At 43.6% G+C, this 9,848-nt stretch overlaps 1 pseudogene; it reads right to left on the reverse strand.

The window, feature by feature from the left end:
- Nucleotides 1–3,367: 3,367 nt before the first annotated feature.
- LOC133921473 (uncharacterized) lies at nt 3,368–6,973 on the reverse strand (annotated as a pseudogene).
- Nucleotides 6,974–9,848: the final 2,875 nt, after the last annotated feature.

A 9,848-nucleotide genomic window follows, 5' to 3' on the forward strand; every position in this document is an offset into this window, starting at 1 on the left:
TACAGAGTACACCCGTTAAAGGGGGAGTATTTATACCTGCATGCCACTGCCCCCGACAGCCGAGTTACAACATGCTTAACAACATAATTACAACTTAGTAGACACTATAGTTACAATATGCATTATCAAGTGAGTACTAATTATAACATAGTAGACATTCTAGTTATAATATGATAGATAGACACTCTAGTTATAATATCATAGATACTCTAGTTATAATATCATAGATACTCTAGTTATAATATCATAGATACTCTAGTTACAACAAAAAAATCTTCATATATAAAAACTAGTCTATACTTCCAGGAATACATACTCCCACCTTGTTCCATAGTTAATCATGTTATAACTAAAATATATCCCACTTTCTAATATGTATATACTACTTCTTGATATGTATATATTATTTTCTGAAATGTATATACTTCTTTATAAATAAAATATTTTTCTGAGATTTATATACTACTTTTTAATATATACATAATTCTTTCTAAACACCTGTTAGGGAGGAAGTATGTACATCTGAGAGTTAAAAAAACTTCATATATGAAAAATAGTATGTACTTCTGAGAGTACATAATCCCAGCTCGATCCATAGTTAATCCTGTTATAACTGAAGTATATATACTTTATGATATGTATATATTATTTTCTGAGATGTATATACTTCTTTATGATTTTTTCTTCTGAGATGTATATACTATTTTGTAAGATGTACATATTCCTTTCTGAACAACCGTTAGAGCGGGAGTATATACACCGATGAGTATAAAAAAAATGCTTCATATATATATAGACACACACATATGTGCTCTTGTACACCAGGGTGCAGAATAACTATTCTACACCTCGGTCCAACACGCGCACCAAGGCCCAACATAGCCCACGCACGCCCTGCCCACGCCTGCCACATGTCATCACAACGTCGTTCAGTAGTTATCATTCAGTAATTTTCTACGATTCGGATGCTTCAATAGTTGTCAGTAGTTTTGTTTAGTAGTTATGTCAGTAGCTGTTCAATAGTTTCAAATCATAGTATCGAGAGTTAATCCCTGACAATGATTTCATGGTGTATTGGTCAAAGGGCGTGCGAACAACACTGAAGGTGTGCGTTCGTCAGTGTGTGTGTTGAACTCAAGAACACCGGGGTTATCCAGGTTCAGACCTCCCGAAGATAACAGCCCTACATTATGTGTATTTGGTTATGAGTACTTGTGAATCGGTTACTCATCCTCCTTTACAAATCGGCTCTGATCTGGTTCCCCTCTAGGTGCGTAGCCTGGGGATCATCGTCGACACTCGAAACACGGGAGCCTCTGCTGCTACCCGTTGCATGAACTGTCATGCAAACCTCTTGTTGATCCACGGAGCCTTCAGACTCCGGTTCGATGTCCCATTCCTGCAGCACACCAGGCTCATCTGGGTCGTACCTCATGACGAATACCTCAAGGTGACCGGGGTCCTCGGAACGGGACTCGGCGGTTGTCGTGGATCCGGCCATGGGTAGCCCAATCTAATCTCTAACACATACCAAAACGCAGAAACGCGCCCCCTACATGGCGTGCCAACTATCGAGGGTTAATCTGAGATAATGATTCCGGGGTGTACCGATCGAAGGACGCATGAAAAACGCTGAAGATATGCGTTCATTGGTGTATGTGTTGAACTCAAGAACACTGGGGTTATCCAGGTTCAGACCTCCCGAAGAATAACAGACCTATGTTATGTGTATTTTGTTATGAGTGCTTACGAATCGGTTACCCATCCTTCTTTACAAACCGGGTCCTCCTCTCTTTATATAACATAGAGAGGGAGAACTTACAAGTGAGCCTCGATTAACAGACCCATAGCTAGCTAGATATTCAACTCTTGGATCATATCCTGGAGAAACGGGTGAGCCCAACTTACCTTGAGAGCTTTGAGTGCCTGTCCCAACCGTGGAACGCCTCCACGCCTACCTTCCCTGCCCGTCCCATCGTCGTGCGCCGTAAGATCGTCTACCAAGCCATCCTATCCCTGCGCCCCGTGAGTCTACCTGTAAAACCGTCCAGTTACCTGGTCGTTCTGTAGACCCTATCTCGTCAGCCGTGCGGTGCTGAGCTAGTCCGCAAGGTGGAACGGGGCAGTGCCCAACCACGCCGACCATGACTTTGTTCATTGGATGAGGTGCCTGAGGAAGAAAAATACTTGAGTAGATATTAATAAATACGATTAGATGGGTTAGGTAAAGACCGGCCCCGTGACCAGAAATGGCTGGTCATGAGATCTCATAATATCGTAAGGAGGCTGATCACGCAAACCTTGCGCTGATCGTGCGAGCTTGGACCTAGTCGCATGATGGGCCAATGTTCAGAAAATATCCTTGTCAGTCATCATAACCCTCGTGGGACCTGTTAGTTAGGATATCCCTTACTTAATACTTTGACACATACTAAATTTGTTTAGTAATTTATGTCAATAGTTGCCAATAGTATTAGTAGTTTATTCAATAGTATCAGTAGTTTTATTCAACACTACTGGATAACTATTGGACAACTACTGAGCGACACCTAATGGACAACTATCGACACCTATTAGGCGAGCATGTGGTGCAGGGGTTGGCGTGTCACATGGCGCGCTCTAGTTGGTGCGGGTGGGCTGGGCCAAGCTGAGCTGGATGTAGAATAACGCTACATGTATGTGTCTATGTGTGTGCGCACATAGAATACTTTGCCAAATAATTCTTCAGAGGGACTGAGCCTAACTTAGTTAGTTAAGAGTGTAGATATATATTTAGACTATGTAAGTTTGAGTGTTCTTGACGTGGATTTAAATACTTATTTTTTTTAAAAATAGCTATGTGCATCTAAGATGCCTTAACGTCTGTTGATACATAGGAAAAATGTATAGATAGGAAGCTGTACTTTTGTTATTAAAAAGTATTTATTTGGAGGCTTCGACTTGGGGAGTTTGGAAAAGACGCATAGTTAGGGTCAACGCGTAAGCTGAAGCAGAGCATTATTCCCTCGGGGACGGACGAGTCACTCAAGCCACGACTTTTGAAAGGTGCCGTGTACCGACCACCACTGCTAGCATCACGACGAGCGTGGCAGGCCGGTCCGCAAGCAATATCTCAACTGCCCATGCTTAAAAGAACTCACACATGGAGCCATGGACAGATCACAAGCACCAAAACTTTCTGTTGGCGTAGCTTATAATCATGCAACCAACCAACCACTGAGTTGGAGGCTACCAAAGAGAAGGGCTGCAGGGGCATATGTAAAGCTATCAAAGGGGCAGAAATGGCTACCTGCTGAAAACAGCCAGCCAAGATAGGTTACAGACTGCAGCGCATTCAAAACACCACCATCACTAACCGGTTAAGCGATTTCAACAAGCCCAGTTCTTATATATATGATGCTAGCGATCTGGCAAGCTTGGGTTGCAAAACGATAAGTTGAAGCAACAGTATAATGGTTTCACCCCTTCTGTCAGATCACAAGTTCACCACAGATTCGTATATCAACACATCGTAATTCTTTCTCAAAAAAAAAAAAAAAACACATCGTAATTCTTGCTTAGAAAGCACTGACAAGCGTAATAACTTGGCAGTACATCCACAACTCAATCCGGGATGTTCAGTTCCTTCAAAGGTTGAGTACTTTTTTCAATTCTTCCATATTGCTGCGGGCATCGTTGGCAAGACTCTAACTGGCTTTCGCTAGATATCTACCTCATGATTTTCATAGCCTGATAGAGTAGTCTTGGGAGTCCTTAACAGATTGCTGCATGAGGTACCTGTAAACCAAATTCCGACATTTCAGATTAATGATAAAATATATAGTGAAGAATGGTAAAAATCAGTGCAGAAATGTGTCAGATACTAAATATAACCGATCGATTTACAGGTATAATACAGTTTTCTAAGATTGGAATATACGAGTATGGAACTTTATGGTTTTTTGAACTCTTGTATTCTAAAATAATTTCACAAAACTACAACTCTTGTATTCCGAGAAGTTGAAGTTTCGTGATAGTTAGGTGCAAATAGTTGTAGTTTTGTGAAATTTACTCACCAAAGTAATATATTCATCTTTCCTCAACTATTAATTTAGAGTAAGTGTTATGTTTTTTGAAATAAGGGCAGGAGCTCTGCCTTATACATCAATCGAGAGGAGAATACAAATACCAACCCAAAATGGGGGGACAGCTATAAACACTGAAAAGTGAAAATAAGTGTTAACAAAGAAATGCAAAATTAATGTGGATACCTAGAAGAAAAAGGCAGCACTGCAATCTGAGCACAGTTGAATTCCTGAGTGCAAGGGACATTACCTGCCAGTGTAAAACCCAGCCGCATACCATGCATTTAAGACAACAGAAAGATCACTATGTGCTCCTATGGCGTCAAAATTCGGGTTCATGCCCATACTTGAGCCCTCATTTCCAGTTTAAGCAGTTTCAGACTCTTTTCCTATATTAAAGGGAAGAAATGAATAGTGAGACGAGATGAGGTATATATCCGCATTGCTCATGGTATGATATAATCATCTCAAGCTCAAAAATCAAACCTGGAAAGAAAGCTCATGACCGCGTAATACAAATACAATTTGGCAGTACATGCATACAACTAGCTATTGCATTCTTGCAAATGTACTTTAAAATGCCTGCAAAAGAAGCATAGTGGATATGCTGACGCCACTTCAAACAAGAAATTACTTACTTTGGGAGCCAGGCTCTCCAGGTATTGCACTTCTCATAATATTCAAGCATCTTCAGCAGTCATCGTTGCAGCCTTCGTAGCTTGATCATCATTGATAGATACCTTTGTTGGAGCTTCATGAAGTTTGCATCAGTAGGGTATGTGGTGCTTGAACCAGGGCACTGATCACCTGAAAAATAAATTACATCATGTAGTCTATTTGCAGGCAATGGAACAGAGTCAAAACATTTGAACAGATGAACAAAGCACAGAACCAAACTAGGCACCTACAAGTCAATGATACGCTGCAGCCACCACTATGTGGCATACAAGTAGAATTTCCACTTGGCTGGCCAGCTGAACAGCAGGAGACAGATACCATGGGAACATTCCAAAAGCAGCATGAGGATTGAGTGGAAGAGTGTGGATCTGGTGAAGTGGCACTGTAGGCAGGAACTTGCTGTTGTTGGTTTGTAGAAGCATATCCTGGTGCTTGATAATTCCAGTAGTTTGTTTGTTGGAGTTGCTGAAGAACATTCCGACTCTGCTCCTCAAGCTCATAGTATCGTTTGAGCAATTTGTTGTACTCCCATGTTTGCTGGCTTGAGCTTACATTTCTGTCAGCATCAGTAGCATCTGAGCACAGTGTCTTAGACTCTGAAACATGTATCTCTTTGTCTGGATCAGTTTCTTGAAGAGGAGCTTGCTCGATTGTCTTTCTTCAGAGGGCTGCAGTGGTGTCTCCGTCACACCACAGGGTGCGTTCTTGGAGTTGTCATCTTTTTCAATATGCCTTTAAAATGCACAAACAAAGCTAAACTTGAGCACTTCTCACAAGAATGGAGCATCAAGGCAATAACACAAGAAATTCAAATTGGTAAAATAAGTGACAACTGACAAATGCCAATGCAAAGGTCAAAGATAGGTCTAGCTGAAGAAAAAAGGTAGCATATTTAGGCCATTGCACCTTTTCATACATTCAAAGAAAAAAAATTGTAATTCAAAGATCTCAGCAGCTTCAATTATCTGGCACTCTGCACTTTGAGCACAGGATGAAGACTCAATCAGGTCAAAAAGGTTACCAAAACTGGCTGGAACCAACCGGTTCCTAGGTTCAACAAAAAAACTTGGATTTGGTTAACCACAAGAACAGGCCATCTGGCTGCTTTTAAAGTTTTTCGTTTACCAAAGGACATGCTCAACAATATTCTTTGGGAACATCGGGGAGACATTCGTGAACGGGCAAAGAGCCCAGTGGCAACGCTCCTGTGGTGAGCCGAGCCCGCTGAGGTTCGATCCCCGCGTCGCACGCCCCGTCAAAAGGCCTCCAATGAAGGCTCTGGGAAGAGGGCCCGGTGTTAAAAAAAAACATTGGGGAGACATTCTAGACCAAAGAGCAGTTAGCCTGAATTTTTTTTGCATTTGTCAGACATTTTACAAAATGCGTAACAAGTTGATGGTTGCATAACATCGTCATCCCCGCACTTCAATTATCTCCATTAATCAAAAAGTGAGTTCCAAACAGAACAATCAGAAACAAAGATGGGAACAGCGAATGGCTGTTAATTCATCTGGCTATCCTTTTCTCTACTGATCTCAGTAATCATGCAACGCTAAGTTTTTTCATCAGTAAGTACTTTTAACACATGTAATTTGTAACATTACATTTTCTTCCGATAGCATAGTCACAAACTAATTAACAATCCACTGCAACAGTACAAATTACAAACCATAGCCACAAGCATCGGTCTACTTACTCATCTGTCGCCTCAGCCGAGATGGGTTCCCCTTCTTCTGCAGTAGCAGCAGCATGTTTTACCTTTTCGCTCTCACAAGGAGTTGCTTGGGTGTTCTTGCCACGCATTGCCTGCCAACCATCACAATAACTAGCCCAATCCCCGATACAAACGAACAGTCCAACTAATTGCACAAAGGGGAGAAGCAAAAAAAAACCCTGCATTCTCCCAAACCAGCAGAACAAAATCGACTTAGCTCTCCATTCCCTAATCCAAAACCCCGACACCCACCCCACCTTCCTTCCCAGTTCCCATCTACCCACGATACAGACCGATCCCAGACGGTTCCAACCCGTCTCGCAAAGCACCCAAGGCCCGGAAAGCCGCAGAGGCTGGGGACGAGCGCGCATACCTTGTAGCTGGCGACGGCGCGGTCGAAGGCGTCCAGCAGCGTCGAGTCATCCCAAAGCTCGCCGCCCTTGCCCATCTCACCGTCGCGTAGTTGGCGGCCTCACTCTACTCCGTTTGCGCCCTTCCAAGGAGAAGGGAGAAAATACGCCTTCGCACCGACAGAAACCCGCCTCCTTCACAAGGGCGACTCACCCGCCCAACCAGCCCAATCGAGGCCCAATGAGTGAGTCCACTAAAGCCCACCACGTTGGCGGCCTAGGCAGGCAGGAGAGACGGCCCATTAATAATCCAGGGCCGGGGCTTGTGGCCGAGCATCGCGTGGTCCTGTGCCACGTTGCGAATTTTTTTATTTATATATATATTTTTAAAGCCACCATGTGAGCAATTATATTAGATAAAGTGAAAGAGTGGCATCAAAGATGCATACATTTGAGATTACAGGCCTTGGCCGGACCCAAAGCCTAAGTTGCAAAAAGAAATGCGACATACAACCCAAGACTCGGGCGAACAATTATGAATTTTCTCAGGTAGCTCAAAGCATGAGCACCCGTCAGAACCCTAGTCATCGTCTCCTCTTGTATCCTTCATAGCAGTATGCCTTTCGTGGCGTCTTCAACTTGGAAGATCCGGCGATTTCTTTCTTTCCACCACTCCCATATTGTCTAGTGTTAATATAATCAGTGTTTTGACGTTTTTCTGCAAGCTTCTCTGTTGTTGGACGTGCTCGGCCCACCATGCCTCCATAGAGTCCATGCTGATCCATGAGTCTAGGTGCAAGGATGGAAGGTCTAGCCACTCAGCTACATGCGACCAAAGGCGTTTAGTGGCCAGGCAGTCAACGAAGAGATGCATCATGGTCTCTAGGTTGCAGATGCACATTGGGTAGAAATATTGGCTCTTGCAATGCCGAAGTTGCAAGCACTAAGCTGTCCATAGTCGATCTTGGATGAGGAATCATGCAAAAAAATTGCATTTTGGTAGCGTCCAAACCTTCCAAATTATTTTCTTGAATCCCTTGTTTGGCAAGTCCGCAAATTGGGCTTTGTGTGCCGACCGCGCAATGTAAGATCCATGTGCCGTGAGTGTCCAGGTTATTGTGTCTTCCACTTGGCTTAATTGCATTTACTGATCCTACCCTAAAGTTGCACAAATTTGTCTATTAATTGTGTGTTCAGATTGTGTTGGAGGTCACGAATCCAGCTATTGTCTTGTAAGGCATTTGCAACCTTTTGATTCTTCCTGACTGGGTGTGAGTACAAAGCTGGGGCCTCTCCGTCCAGCCATCTAGCACACTAAAAAGGTGTTTTTCTACCATTTCCTAGAGTGATCTTGATGCATGAATGGAATAGAGCCATGTCTCCCGAGTCGCATGGCACCAAGTATCCTATCCAAGGGCTTTCCGGTTTGTCCCACTCAAACCACAACCACCGTAGTCGAAGTGCTCTACTGAATTTTTGTAGATCTAGGATTCCTAGACCCCTTTTTCTATCTGTCGACATAATTTGTTCCAAGCAACGTTACACGCTCCCCCGCTACACTCCTCATTTCTGGCCCATAAGAAACTGAGGTGGTATTTGTCTAGTGCTCTGTAGAACTTCTTCGGTGGCTTGATGGCGGTGAGGAGATACGCTGGCAAGGAGGAGAGGACCGATTTCACTAAGATTTGTCTTCCAGTCACAGTAAGGAGTTTTGGCTTCCAACCGAATAGGCGACGGGCAACATTTGTCTATAATGGTTTGCAGCTACACTAGGCACAATCGACCTAAAGTAAGTGGTAGACCAAGGTAATGCATTGAGAATTTTGCCACTATCTCCGGAAAGGTCTAGAGGATCTCATCTAGGTTCATGTGCTGGCAGCAATATAGCTCTCCTGAAGGTTAATCTGCAAACCTATGGAGTCGCCAAAATCACTTAGGATAGCAAGTAGTGTCGTAAGCTTGTGTTGCACCAGGTTGAGGAAAAGGACAGTGTCATATGCATATAAGGATAGTTGTAGGCAAGCCGCTCGTCCTTGCAAGCAGGACACTCTCCCCGCCTCAGTAGCTAAGCCCAAAATGCGTTGTAGCGGGTCAATTGCCAGGATGAAGAGGTATGACGATAGCGGATCGCCTTGTCGTAGACCACACCTATGCAATAGCTGTCTCCTTGGGATGTCATTGAGTAGTATGGAGGACGATGAGAAGGCTAGTGTGATGGCAATCTAGTCACGCTATAATTGCACACCAAAACCCCTCGCTTGGAGGAGCTCAATGAGGTATTCCCAGGAGAACGAGTCTAAGGCTTTCACGATGCCCAGCTTAACCATTAAGGACAGGAACCTACTGCAATGATAAGCCCTAGCTTGATTTTGAACTAGCATAAAGTTGTCACGGATACATCTGCCCTTAATGAATGCGCTTTGTGAGCGGGAAATGAGGGAATCAATATGCTTAAATAACCTAAGGGCCAGCACTTTAGCTAGAAGTTTTGTGAAGGAGTGGATCAAGCTAATTGCCCTAAAGTCATTTGCAATGGATGAGGCCTCCTCCTTTGGAATCAAGGTGATTCTGAAGGTGTTTAGGATTCCAAAGGCTTGTGCTGAGCAATTGTGAATGCATTGGAACACCGTCATCACATCATCCTTTGTGATTGGCCAACAACTTTTGTAGAAAGTCTCGGTGGATCCATCTAGCCCAGTGACTTTTCTGCCAACATTGCAAGGATAGCATGCCATACTTCATCCTCGGAGAAAGTGGCCTCTAGGTCTAAATCATCCACCCGAGGTAGCTAGAGGAGATCCTAGTTGATAGAGCGTAGTCGTCGCTTCTTAGTGCTAAGAAGCTCCTCGTAGTGGTGGTAGAGAGCCACTTCTTTCTCCTCATGAGATGAGGTGATTATGTGTTGAGTTTGTAGCGAGTGGATGAATATTTTTTTTTGTCTCCCATTCATTTTAAATGGAAGAAGCGGGTTCTAGCATCCCCACCTTTAGGTAGGTAATCCGAGAAGCTTGCCTTTTCCGCGTCTTTTCTACTGCCACTAGG

The sequence above is a fragment of the Phragmites australis genome, chromosome 6, assembly GCF_958298935.1.
Source record: "Phragmites australis chromosome 6, lpPhrAust1.1, whole genome shotgun sequence".
NCBI classification, from domain to species: domain Eukaryota; kingdom Viridiplantae; phylum Streptophyta; class Magnoliopsida; order Poales; family Poaceae; genus Phragmites; species Phragmites australis.